The sequence below is a fragment of the Lepidothrix coronata genome, unplaced genomic scaffold (genome assembly GCF_001604755.1).
Source record: "Lepidothrix coronata isolate B3197 unplaced genomic scaffold, Lepidothrix_coronata-1.0 Scaffold104, whole genome shotgun sequence".
Taxonomy (NCBI): Eukaryota; Metazoa; Chordata; class Aves; order Passeriformes; family Pipridae; genus Lepidothrix; species Lepidothrix coronata.
In genome coordinates, this window is record NW_016690284.1 from 689,727 (window position 1) to 702,602 (window position 12,876).

General features: G+C 40.1%; 1 protein-coding gene across 5 annotated transcripts in view; it reads left to right on the forward strand.

Moving 5' to 3' along the window:
* Positions 1 to 12,876, forward strand: part of NIPBL (NIPBL, cohesin loading factor) — a 158,308-nt gene that overhangs the window by 7,673 nt on the left and 137,759 nt on the right. The window contains exon 2 of one of the 5 annotated variants that reach the window (XM_017823616.1): positions 126 to 233. The gene's annotated coding sequence lies outside the window, so the exon portion shown is untranslated. Of the gene's footprint in view, positions 1 to 125; positions 234 to 864; positions 1,661 to 12,876 lie in introns of those variants that run through there. The other 4 variants (XM_017823617.1, XM_017823615.1, XM_017823620.1 and 1 more) reach the window with 4 other exon arrangements.

Here is a 12,876-nt window from a genome sequence, read left to right on the forward strand (position 1 = left end):
AAAGACAGAGTGCTATTCTGAAAATCCTAAGCGTTGGAAAGATTCAAGTGCATTGGTGTAAGATATTATCCCTTTGTGCAAATAACATCCATCCAGCGCTGAAAGGGTGTGTTTATATGTCACAGGGTATTAACAGCTGTGTCCAGCTGAATCCTGAAGTCGACAGACAAGCAATGCTTCCTCTAGAAATGAAGGGATTTTTGTCCAAGTACTGAGCAGCAAAACGACATTAAGTGAGTACTAAAAGATACAGTTAATTAATCGGATATAAATGCTCCTTCATTTTTATCCTGTGCTATCATTATTCAGTTTTACCTGTACAGCGGAACACCATAAAGTCTTTCATATTAGGACATTCTCTTTGTGCAAACACTCCTTCACAACACACAATTAAAAGATTTCCCGTAAATCTGGTGGCGGTGGAGCATCAGCCTCCAGCGAAGGACATTTCACCTGAACATCAATATTGTCCCCGTCCAAAAAGGTTGTTTTTGAAAGCCACTCCCGTTCGGTATGTCCACCTGGAAATCCCTCGCCCCGGCAACGCTTTCAGCCGCGGGTGTTTCGGTTCCTGCGGCGCGGCCTCTCACATCCACAAAGACAGACATGAGCGGCAATAGTAACTCGGACGAGTGTCCCACCCGCTGGGGCTGCCGCCTTTGAGGATTCATTTTAAGGCGCCTTTCCAGGTCTGCCTCCTGCGAGCGGCATTTTGCAGTCCTCCTCCTCCTCCTCCCCACCATCCTTAGGCAAGACAAAAAATAATCACCAAAACGTGTGGGTTTTTTCCGACGGTCCTTTCTTCACAAATCCTCTCAGGGCAGGCTTAAGCTTAAACTTCGGTCTCGTTCCGCGCAGCAGGAGTGGGGGGAAAGTAAAGAAAAGAAAAAAAAAGGAAAGAGAAACTCGTGCGGCAGCCGGAGGGGTGGGGAGGGGGAGAAGAGCCACGCAGCGGAGGCTCCGCCGGGCGAGGCGAGGGAGCCACTCCAGCTGCGGCGGCGGAAGCGGCGCTGGTGGAGCGAGGGAGCGATCGGGCGAGGAGGAGGCAGCGGAGGGAAGGGAAGGGAAGGGGGAGGCTGCTGGTGTTTGGCGCCGGTGGAGGGAGTCATTCCTGCCGCTGCACTTCCGGTCGGCATTTTGTTCTGAGAGGGAGCGAGAGAGACACACACAGGTTCCTTCCCCTCCTCCTCCTCGCCCTCCTCTCCCCCTGCCCCCCCGCTGGGTACCGACTCACCGTGCCCAGGCCGCCCCTCCCCGCCCTCCTGCGCTCGCACTCTCGGAGGGAGCGGCGGCGGCGGCGGCCCCTTGGCAGCGCTGCCCCCCGGCCACCCCCCGCTCCCCCCCGCCCGGAGCGCGGCTCGGAACCGGTTCGGCGCGGCCCGGCCCGTGTTGATGTTGTGAAGGAGGCTCGGGGGGAAGGGATTTGCCTCGGCCGCACACCCCCGGCTCTACATGTTCGCTGCACTGAGGAGGAGACGGAAGAGGAGCCAGCCCCCCTCCCGGCCCGGATTATTGTTGTTATATTATCTCCCCTCCTCCTCTTGCTCCGCGGCGGCGGCGGCGGCCCAGCGGCGGCGGCGGCTCCTCTGAGGAGGGAGGGGGGCGGATTTCTCTCCCCCTCACTCGGATTCTCGTTGGATTCAGACGCCGATTTGCTCAGGTAATCCCCCCTCCTTGTCTCCCCTTCCCCTCCCTGCCCTCTCCAGCAGCGGGCCGGGCCTCCCAGCCCAGCGGCCCAGCACTGCCGGGAGCAGAGGGGATTAGCTGTTACCCGGGGTACAGGGCAGTAAGTGGCAACTGGAGGTGTTTATTTCGCAGCCCCCCTTCCTGCTCGCTCGGGTCTGGCGGAGGAGGTTGGTTCCTGCCGGGCTGCCGGGAGGCCCAGGCCCGGCGGAGGGCGCAGGCCCGCCGGCCAGCGCCTTTACTCCAGCTCGGGGATTAGAAAGGCGAAGCGGCTGCTCAGTGACAGGCCTCAACCCGAGAAGAGCAGCAGGAGGAGGAGGAGGAAACAATACAATTAGTCGCAAATGTGCACTGATGCTTTGCCATATTTACAACTTCACTGAGGGCAAGAAAGGAAGGTCCCAGCGCAGATAGCCCTCTGAAGTGGGCCAGGACTAAGTGGAGGAATAGGGGAAGAGAGACAATGTATATACCCTGGAACAAAAATATCACCTCTCTTCACTGTTACCTTCTCCTTCTAACCAACTGCATTCTGAACATTCAAAAGTTTGAATGCTTTTGATTTTATAATGTGCAGATGTTCAATCTCTAAATAATATTATTGATTAGTGTGTTAATAACTTAGTATATTTATAGCATAAAATAGTGCTTCAGGATGATTGACACAACACGGACACCTGCAGACCCAGGAAATACAGATAGACAGGCATATTGTATCAGGTACTCCACACAATCTCAGTGTCTGTGTGCTGTATACATTACAGGAATATGTATTAAATTTAGAAGGAATACTAGCAAACAGAAAACAGGCAAGGGATCGTGTGTAAAGTGCTGCGTTTATGACATTTAAGGGACCAAGGTGAAGATGGGATCTTACCCGAAGGACTTGAGAATCAAACGTAAATTTAATTAAGTGAAAAGTGAGGAATGCTTAAAAAGTATCATCCTTTCTTATCAGGCCATATCACTTTGAGACCCCGAGGTTGTTATTGGCTGTTTGTGTCCATGATGTTTGAATATGTAATTAGGTGTCATTTTAATAGGTCAAATGTGTTTCGAAAATGACTGTTGATGAGTGTCAGGTCTTTATAAATAGATGGTAGCTGATTTACAGTAAAGTATATCTTGGACCTGGAAGTGGTGGAGTTGTGAGTGTTATTGAAAATTGAGGTAGATTTAAAACAAACACCCTGTGAACCAATAAAAATACTCCTGCAGAAATTACATAATTGCAGGAAATTTTAAGATACAAAGTTTTCATCTTTCACTTAGAAAGGAATTTTGTAAATGGCAAACAAGTATCAACATTACATCATTTGCCCATTTTTCAGCAGGTTTTTTAGTTGTTCAGGTAGATTTGTTGTAGTAATACATGGTTACCGTATCTAATTGAGTAACTTTCTGGTGCATTGTGTTAAGAGTCTTATAAATAAAACTGTGCTATCGTGCCTCCCGCGTGTCCTGATACATGTTTAAAAGGGTCACGTTAATAAAGCTGTCACGTAGAAGGCGTGTTTTTAATGCTGTAAATCCGTGTAGTAGTCAGTAGCGTGTCCGTGATTTGTATTGGTCAGGGAGCAGTTTGAATTTTAAAAAGCCAGAAGATCCTGCTGAGCCCCAATCCTGGCCTCCCTTCCTCCCACTAATCTCCCATTCCTGTCTTTGTGCTGCCTGGTCCTGTTAGACACTGTTTGCAACAGGGCCTCAGGCCTACGTGCGGAGAGGAACCATTTACACTTCGAAAAAGCAGCTTTTTATTTTTAAACTTTGTGAATTGCAGAGGGAGCCACTAGTAGTCTCTAACTGTCCCCACCTCAGTGTGTAACAGCGGAATTGCTGTTTTCTTGTGGCCTGTAGCGTGCATGAAGGCTGAGTGTAACTCAGCTTTACAGGGAAGAAAGGACTGTGCAGAAGTAGTTGTAGTTCTTGGGTAGTTTTCATCATCAGCAAGCGACATCAGCTCTAGCATTTCTTTCGTCTCTGTTTCAGGCGGCTCCCGTTCTAACAAAAATGGGTTTATTAAGCTAACAGTAGTGAACTTTCCTGACTTATTTTTTCATTTGGGGAGGTTTGCTTTAAATATATCCAGATATGAGCAGGAAATGAGCTACTGTAGTTACATAGTTCCTGTCAAGTTTATCTTGCCTGGGTTGTGTGGTTGTGTTTACAGCACCCTTTTTTTTTTTTTTTTTTTTTTTTAATCAGAACACATAGAGTTTTCTGGAATGAAAAATAGGTGTATTTATAAGGGGAAATGTAAAATGTTGTCTATTTTTATTTATAATCAGCTTTTGTGTTTTTTTTTTTCTTGTGAACTGTATGTGGTTAATCCTGAATTAATTGCTTTATCATAATGTGTGTATTTTTATAGAAATATTTAATGTTGAAATATTTATAAGAGGACTTATTTTTCTTTTAGATGGTGTTTTTTAGCACATTTAAGAGAGTGTGTGCATGTGTGTGTATGTGTTGAAGCAGGCCTGTGGCGCTTTCATACTACTTTTCCCTTGATGTTAGGAGTTTGTACTGGTCCATTGTTTATCACAACAGCTAGCTGCTTAAAGGAGATGTAGTTACTTTGTTGATGTTCTAGAAATACAAAATTAATTATTCTCAAGATGTTAGTTGTAACAATTATTTTAACAAAAAGATGAAAGTGCTTCTTGCTACCTTTTATTTTGTACTTTTGGCTACTTTGTATATTTTGAATTTGTTTCCTGTGTACAGGTTTGGTTATTTTTTCCCCTCTTCACTTCTTAAATATTTTACCTGAAGTTGTCTCAAAAAAATATTTCCCTGAAGTCTATTGGTGTCAATAAAAGATAATTCTTTAATTGTTAAAAACAAAGAAGGAAGAACAGGAATACCATTAAATTTTTTATTTTTTTTTTTCATTTGAAATGTTTAAATTTTGATTTAGGAGCAACAGAACAGGATCAGAGCAACAGAACAGTAACTAAAGAGAAAAAAAAATACTTCTATCCTGAATATCTAGACCTAAGAAAGAAATCAAGTTTTCAAATTCTCAAATTTATGATTTCTAGAAATTATTTTAGAAGTGTGTATACTATTCATGAATGTACATGAATACACTTGGACAACAATTATGGGCGTATTTAATTGGAAAAATATGAGTGTGATAGCTTTAGAATCTGGTATCTGGTAGGTACGAGGTGGATCATCCAGCATTAAGCTATTCAGTGTCAGAAAACAGCTCACTAGAAATATTTAACATTTGAAAGAATGGCCATTTCAGTGTCATACCACTTGTTTTTGATCTTGTTTTTCATATGCCTTTATTAGAAGTAGTACAGGTTAGGTTAGCTTCTGATTTTGACCCATCAGCAGTAACGAATAGTCTGTGGCACAGAGATACCTACAAGAAAATGCTTGAAACTGGTGATACCTGTGTATTCTTGCTAATAACTGTACAATAATTCTAATAATAAAAAAGGAAGTACTTTTGAAATTACAGTTGTTAAAGGCTTGTATTCTAAAAATCTTCAATATGATTAGGCTGTATTTGTGTTTTTATTTTTTTTTGTATTACAAACATACTTCCTAATAGCTGATTCTGACCCCCAAAGTAAGTGTGAGAAAAGTGCTTTGTATTGACATCTGTGACAGCCTAGAAGTGAGGAAATTGTGTTTGAGGATATTATGCAGGACTTGTGATTTGTGTCTCACTTCCTGTCCCTACTGTTAACTATGGAACATCTCATTGGCAAAAGGGAGGGGAGAAAGGATTTTGACCCAACTGTTTGTGGAAACTGAAAGGGATTCCAGTCAGATTGAACATGGTTGTTGATACTGTATTTGAAGGTGACTACCTGGTTTACACAAATAGCTTAAAAAAATTATAAACATCCAAGACCAGTTTTCATGTTAAAGTCAGAAAAAAATTATCAAAAAAGTTAATTTTTATGGCCTCTAGTGTTTTTATAAGTTGGTCTTAATTGGTTTTCCAATCAGAGATCTCTAAATCCTTTATGTATGTAGATAATTTAATTATTTGGTTTGTTGCTGTGGTTTGACTTGAAGCATTTGGGGTTTGGTAGCAGTGTGTGTGTGTAGAATGCAATGCATTTTAGAGGAGCAGTGTCAGAAAGCGCTAGGCCGCAAAGTGAGGGAATCAGACAAGGAAACAGCAGACAAGGAGCTGGGCCTTTAACTGCACCATTATGTTCAACCCTCCCTCACAGCCCCAGCTCAATGCCTCATACAGTGTCTGGGAAATGCCAGCTGACTGGGATACTGTTATAACATGTATGTTTGTAATTCATTGTGCAGCCCGCTGCCCTATTACATGGTGTACACATACAGTCCTTTCATGAAGGCTGAAGTGTTTTCACATTTTAATTTCTAGAGTTATCCCAATATAAAGCACTTCGCAGACATTAGAGAGCTTTATTACTGCACATCTGTAAAATATTATTTCCATTTTGTAGATGAAAAGCTGACACTGAATCAAATTAGTGAGTTTTAAAAGCTTATAAATCTGTGTGTTCTGACTTGCTTTATTTTTCAGCTTTTTAGAGTTACTTTACAGCACTTAGGAAGTTCATAACACTGTTTTTCTTGACTTTACTTGTGGTTGTGTGAATGCTACATTTCAACATATTAGACTCATTGTTTCTCCTTCTGAATCCCTTAGAAGTATAGGATGGTTTTTTGCTGATGGCCTTAAACATCTACTAAATTTCAACTGTCTTGATCATGCCAACAGCTGGAAAAGAATAGATTTCCTGTTCTGGAAACCTAAAAAAAAAAGATCTTCCATATTGTGAAGAACCCAAAATCTCTTAAACTTTGTCAGGGAGAACAGAGACAACAACTAGATTATAACCCAAATCCAACAATTAATTAAGTGTGTTGGCTACAGTATTGCACACAGAAATTCAAAATCTTACTGTTACTATCCAGGATTACTCATTCCTGCTGGAAGTTGTCCTGAGCCTTGTTTTCTGGCTCTTGGGGATAAAACTCCCTCTTAACCTCGTAATTGTTGCAGCTGATGTAAACTGCTTGAACGCAAACCTCTGCACCTAGTGGTCAGATCACTTCATTGCCGTGTCAGTGTGTTGTCCGGCTCCTCTGAGCCTCTGTTAGGAAAGCAAGACTGTTCTGAGGTGTAGCTACTGCATTCCTAGCCAGAGAGTTGATTTGGGGATGTAGGAAATCCAGGCCCAAATGTCTAATCTGTGTAGGGCAGAGAAGTTCTTGAACTTTTTTCTCCACTCATGGCTTCTTGTGTCATATGGTCAAGGCATGGCTCAGAGGCCGTGACTATATTATGGAACAAGTAGAATAAATAGCACTTAGTCTTACTAACTTTTTTTTCCTTTCTGTCTTTACTTGTGATGAAGGTTTTCTGTGAAAGTAAGTTTGTGGAGCTTTTTGTTAGTGTTTTTTTTTTTTTTTTTTTTTTTTTTTTTTAAGATGAGTTGATTTTTGTAAATGTCAGTTTTCAGCAAAATATCTCTTGAATATGAAATGTTTTAACCAACTAGATTTATTAGTTATGTTTTATTCAAATTCCTTGGGAAGGAAAGTGATCTATGCTGGAGAAGGCACCTCCTTTTACTCTGTAACTCTGCTTTGTTTCACCACATATATGTCATGTGCTGTAAATGAGGGAGTGTTCCTGTGAATAACAAGAAGTGGTATATGCTCGTTTAATGAATGACTATCACAATGCACAAAGGACTAAATTGTAGGTATAAGGAACCCTAATTCTGACATTTCTTAATCCTTTCATGCTTGTTTTTATAGTACTAACCTTTTCTCTCTCTCTTTTTTTTGTTTGTTTTGTTAATACAATGTAATTTTTCAAGCTCCTTGAATGCAAACATAGTGCAATCCCCGTCTCTCATGTTTGAGCTAAGTCTTTCCTCTGTGTTGACCGGGTACTCAGAAAGGATAATGCTGCAAATAGTTTGTGCCTGAAATTTTGTTTTCAAGTCTTAGGTCTTAATAGAAACTGTCAGCCTTTTTTGCATGTTATTTTCTATTCAGATGTGTTTCTTTATCTGTTTCTTCAGATATACTTGCTCTGGATATTTAGGATAGGAGGGAAAATTTAGAGGGCTCTCCTCAGATGCTGTGTACAGCAGCCACCTTAACAACTGTGGAAAAATAATTTGGAACCTGCTTTTTGTAGTCTAAAAGCTGGGAAAACTTTGATAAGACTCTAATGAGGCTTTGCTGAGAACTTATGGGGAGTGCTTTGTGGAGATCTGAAGTCTTCAATTTTTTTTTTAACTTTATTGTTTTGTTTTGTTTTTCTGAATGGAAAATTAAAAATCTGCTTAATGATTTGTTTGCTAAATTTCTATTAAAACTAAAGAGATGTGATAGCTTTTTCCCCTTTTTTCTTTTTTTCTTTTTTTTTTAATAATGGAAAATGAATTTCCCTTTGCTAGCATGCTCAGTAATGATTGGTTCTTCCTGGCAGCTTCCTTTAAAAACTAATGTTGAGGCATAACCTGTAACATAGCAAAACTTCAGTGTACCCTGTTAACAGTTCCCAGAAATTGAGACATTGCTTAACAGAGTTACTAGCAGACTTTAACAATGTATGTTTCTCCTTGCATCTAGGTAGGAGTGATACTGTTTTCCTTGCAGTTTGCTGACACTCACTGTTTGAAGGCAATGATTTTACTTCTGACTTTGCTACACTTCAGTCATTTAGGCCAAAATCTTACATGTTGTGTGAGTGCCCTTTATGACTTATTGTCTGAATAACATTTAAAGCAAACATAGTTTGCTGGCTCCTAAGGGTCATAATAGAGAAAAAAAAGTTTAAAAATTATGTCTGAACTTTTATTCAAGCAGTTGGAGCACCACTGGTTTAGGGAAACAGAATTTAACATTTGAGTGTGAGGTGACTTCTTGTGTTAGGGATGTGTGTTTTGTTGCCATTTGAAAAGCTGTCCAAAAATTGGAAAGTTATTAGTGTATAAAAAATTAGCTGACTTCTCTGATTATAGGCATTTTTGTTGAAAAAATTTTGCATGCATACCGGAGCTTTTCTACAAAGTTCTAAGCAGTGAAGGTGTGGTACAGAGTGTTGGTTTTCTGGTGTCCATTCCCTGCCTATCCACAGTACTGAGTGTGTAAAAGACAAGACCTGAAGTTGCAGGGGGCTGGAAGGGTGGACACATGGGGAAGGATAGTGGTGAACTGGAACCAGATTTACATAGATGGGGAGGAAATGGGAGTTTGAAGGGTAGGAATGGGGGGAAAGTAGGAGGTTGAAGTTCCTAAGGAGTAGGGCCACAGAGATGATCAAAGGGCTGGAACACATCTCCTGTGAGCACAGACTGGAGGGTTGAGATTGTTCAGCCTGGAGAAGAGAAGGCTCTGGGGAAACTTTATAGCGCCTACCAAGTACTTAAAGGGGGCATTTCAGAAAAGCTGGAGAGGGGCCTTTACAAGGGCATGTAGCATTAGGACAGGGGGAATGGCTTTAAACTGACAGAGGGCAGGTTCTCATTAGATCTTAGGAAGAAATTTCTTACTGTTAGTAGAGTGGTGAGCAGCTGAACAGATTGCCCAGAGAAGTTGTAGCTGCCCCATGTATAGAAGTGTTCAAGGCTGAGTTGGATGGGGCTAGTGGAAGGTTTCCCTGCCCATGGCAGGGAATATGATCTTAAAAGTTCCTTCCAACCCAAATCCATTCTATGATTCTATGAAGTAATGACTGAACTGTGGGGACTGGATAAAGGAGCTGGTGGGACACATACAAATGTCCTTAAGAAAGATAAAGGAAGAGCTGTAAAACAGCCTTATCAAGAAGCCAAGACAGAAGGGCACTCTGGATTTGCGGGTACAGTCAAGGAAAGTAGTTTGGGGATGAGAACGGATGGGAAGTATGTTCTGAGAGAGACCGGAGAGGGGAAGGAGAAGAAATTGCCTGAGAAGCCAAAACAAGGCTTGAAGTACAAAACAAGGATTTGCTGGGCAAAGAAGCATTATTTCACACAGAGGAATTCGTTGTTTGAATTGTCCTTTTTTTTTTCTTAACTCACTGTTTGAAGGCAATGAGGAAATTACATAGTAAAAGAAAAAAAGCTCAGAAATATGGAGAACTTCTTGTAAGAGCAAATGATGGGGGATTCTGTAGTTCAGATTACCTGTGTAGTCTACATTTGCCATCTTTGTGAGTGCATTGTGGTACTCTAAGTCAGTCATCACTTTTTTTTCTGACAACAGATGTCTGTTTCACTGACTGTGTAGAATGAATTGAATTGTATTTCATTAATTTCCTTTTTTTTTTTTAATACAACAGGTTATATGAATGTCTCTTAGGATTTGCCTTAGATATTGTTGATTCTGCCTTGAGGAAAGAGATAAACTCTTGAGGTTGCTTTCAGTCCTGTCTTTTATGATCAAGCATTTTGATTTCTCTTTGGTGTTCAGTATGTAGCATTTTGCCTGAATTGGTTCACATCATTAAGTTCTAAGATAGAAGTCTTAATTTCCTCATAGGCTTTTCTGTGGTCTGTATTGGAATATTGTAATGTTCCACAAAGTTTTTTAACTGGTTTTGAGGGTGCTATGTTATCATGCAAGTTGAGAACCGAGATGCAGAAGTTGGTCTTTATTAAGTTTGAAAGTCTGACTGGAACAACTGCAGGACCTTACCTTTAAACTAACTTGATTTTTTTGGCATCATAATATGTATGATAATAATAGAACAGATTCTGTTAATTTTGGTTACAAATATGACTAATCAGCACTTCTTCAAATTAGGCTTTAGAGCCTGCAGGAAAAAAGGAACACAGAAATATTTACCATTGTTAATAAAAATAGAATGAGGTTCCCAAGAGTGGCATCTTTCTGTTTCCTGTGATCTGATCTGAAGCTTCTTTCCTTTCATATTCTCTTAGTTTTAGTTGGCATTGAAGTGTTGTGTATACAACAGACCTTACAGCCTCATGAATAGCCTCTGATTAATTTCCAGAGCAGATCCCTCCTGTAAACTGGAGGAAGATTGGACCTGGAGGTGGCAGGGGAATGTTTCGCAATTACATAATCCAAGGACTGTGTCAGAACTCCTGAAGGCAAGGGGCATTTATTAACTTTTGATTGATTTTGAAAGACTTTCAGTCTGGGGATGTGAGATTTCCTGGCAGAAGTCTGGAAAGCTTTCAGTTGATGCTCAGAAAAATTAGTGTTTTATTATTTGTTGATATCAACTTTTCATTGCTGAGTGTTCTGTTTTAGAGGGTTTTTTAAAGTCAGATTTGTAACTTTTTAATTAAAAGAATTTTAACATACAGATATGCATTTAGTGTGATACATTTTTAAGCATTGCCTTGTAAAATAGCTGTTACAGTGCAGTAAGTAAAATTTTCAATCCTAATTTCTACGTAAAAGAAGTGAATTGGAGTGAGATCAATAAGGGACTTTGTTGTGATACTGCTGTTGAAAAGGTCAGCACTTGAATGTCACTCAAAATTTTGAGCATGCAAAATGGAACTCGCATCTCCTTTGGTGCTCAGTAAGGAATCCATGTTGGTTAGTCAGTAGAAAACATTGGCAAGATTTTTACATCTTGGAAGGCAGTCTAAATCACTTTATTTTGATAATCATATTCTCTCCTTCAGGCTTTTTCCTTGTTCTAATTAATTTTCTTTGCACTGTGGCGTAGCACTCCTTCAACAAGAGGATAGGAGAATGCTCACTACCCGATAAAGTCTTAGCACCAGTTGAAGACTCTAGTGGATAGTGACAAATGCATCTTGAACGTCCTGCTACTAAGGAGCATTTCAGAATCTCTGTTTGATACCCCGAGCCAGGGTTCTTCCTCTGTCCTGCTGAGATTTTGAGTAAAGTGTTGGAGGCAGTGGCTAATGCGCAATGCAGAGTAGTCGGTTTTGTATATTAGGTGTATTCAAAGCATGTATGTGACTGGACTTTCCTACTCTGAAGATCTTGCCTAGGCTTACGTGTAAAACAGGTGTTGAGCTGCTTAGATCTGCAAAAATAATGGCAGGTCTGACATATACTGAAGCAAACTTGTAGGTGAACTTTCCCAGTGATAATTTAGGTGACTAATGACTTAGAGAGTTGTAGGAACACACTGTGCACTCTACGGTCACTATTATAAAAGATTATTTAGAGTTATGACTCTGCCTGTTTACTCACTGGAGTAATTCTCTCTGGCATTCTATCAAGCATGATGTAAAATTTAGTGCATGATGTAAAATTTTATTATTTGCAAAAATAGATAATTTATTTTTACCATGGAAAATGTAATTAAAGTATTTGAGGAATTGCAATAAAAATTATATGGTTTAAAGGCTGGTTTGTCTGTACTTTGCTAAATATTGTTACTTAAGCCATCTTACTACTGTAAAGTAAACACTCTCACACTATAACCTTAGCCTGCAACCTGGGGAAAGAATAATGAAAGGTACTTATTTCATTTAATGGCATGCTGAATGATTGTATTGAATTAGAGACTTTGGAAGAGGAATTCTCTCTTTTCCTGTGAATGTTTGTGTTTATTCCTGATGAATCTTTTTTCCTAGGCTCCAAATAGACACATGATGTCATGAAATTAAGCAAATTTTTAATCACATCTTGATAAACAATTAGTTAATGAAGTCTTATAAAACTCTTTGTAGATGGATTTCTGAGAATTCAACATGACTTGTTAAGTCCTGATAATTTGAAGTTATTGCATGCTCAATTACAGTGAATGTTCTATTGTGTATATGTAGCCTGTGGCAATTGCAAATAACTTGGGTTAATTTAACCCTGTTTCATTGCTGGCTAAGGAAGGTTGGATTAATTTGCATTTTTCATGGGCCTTAGGTACAGTTATTGAAAGTCAGCTGATGCACAGTTAACTAGAGAGTCTAATCAACTTGCCCAAGAGTGGCTGATACTCCATGTAACCCTGTGGAAATTTTGGGAGGAAATAGTATTTGTCCGAAACAACACCATTTAGGGTCTCCTTCCTGCACCTAATTGTTGATACAGGTGTAAAGTTGAACAAGTGTTTTGGGAAGGACAGTAAAAATGGGTGAAATCCTCATTGTAACACACACTAATTTTGACATCCTGATAGAAGATATCATAAAGCCTGTTATAGATAAAGCAGATAACTATTTTAAACAAGAACAGAAAAATCTTATCAGTTTTATGATGATGCTTACATACTTATGCTATTTTGTAATGAAA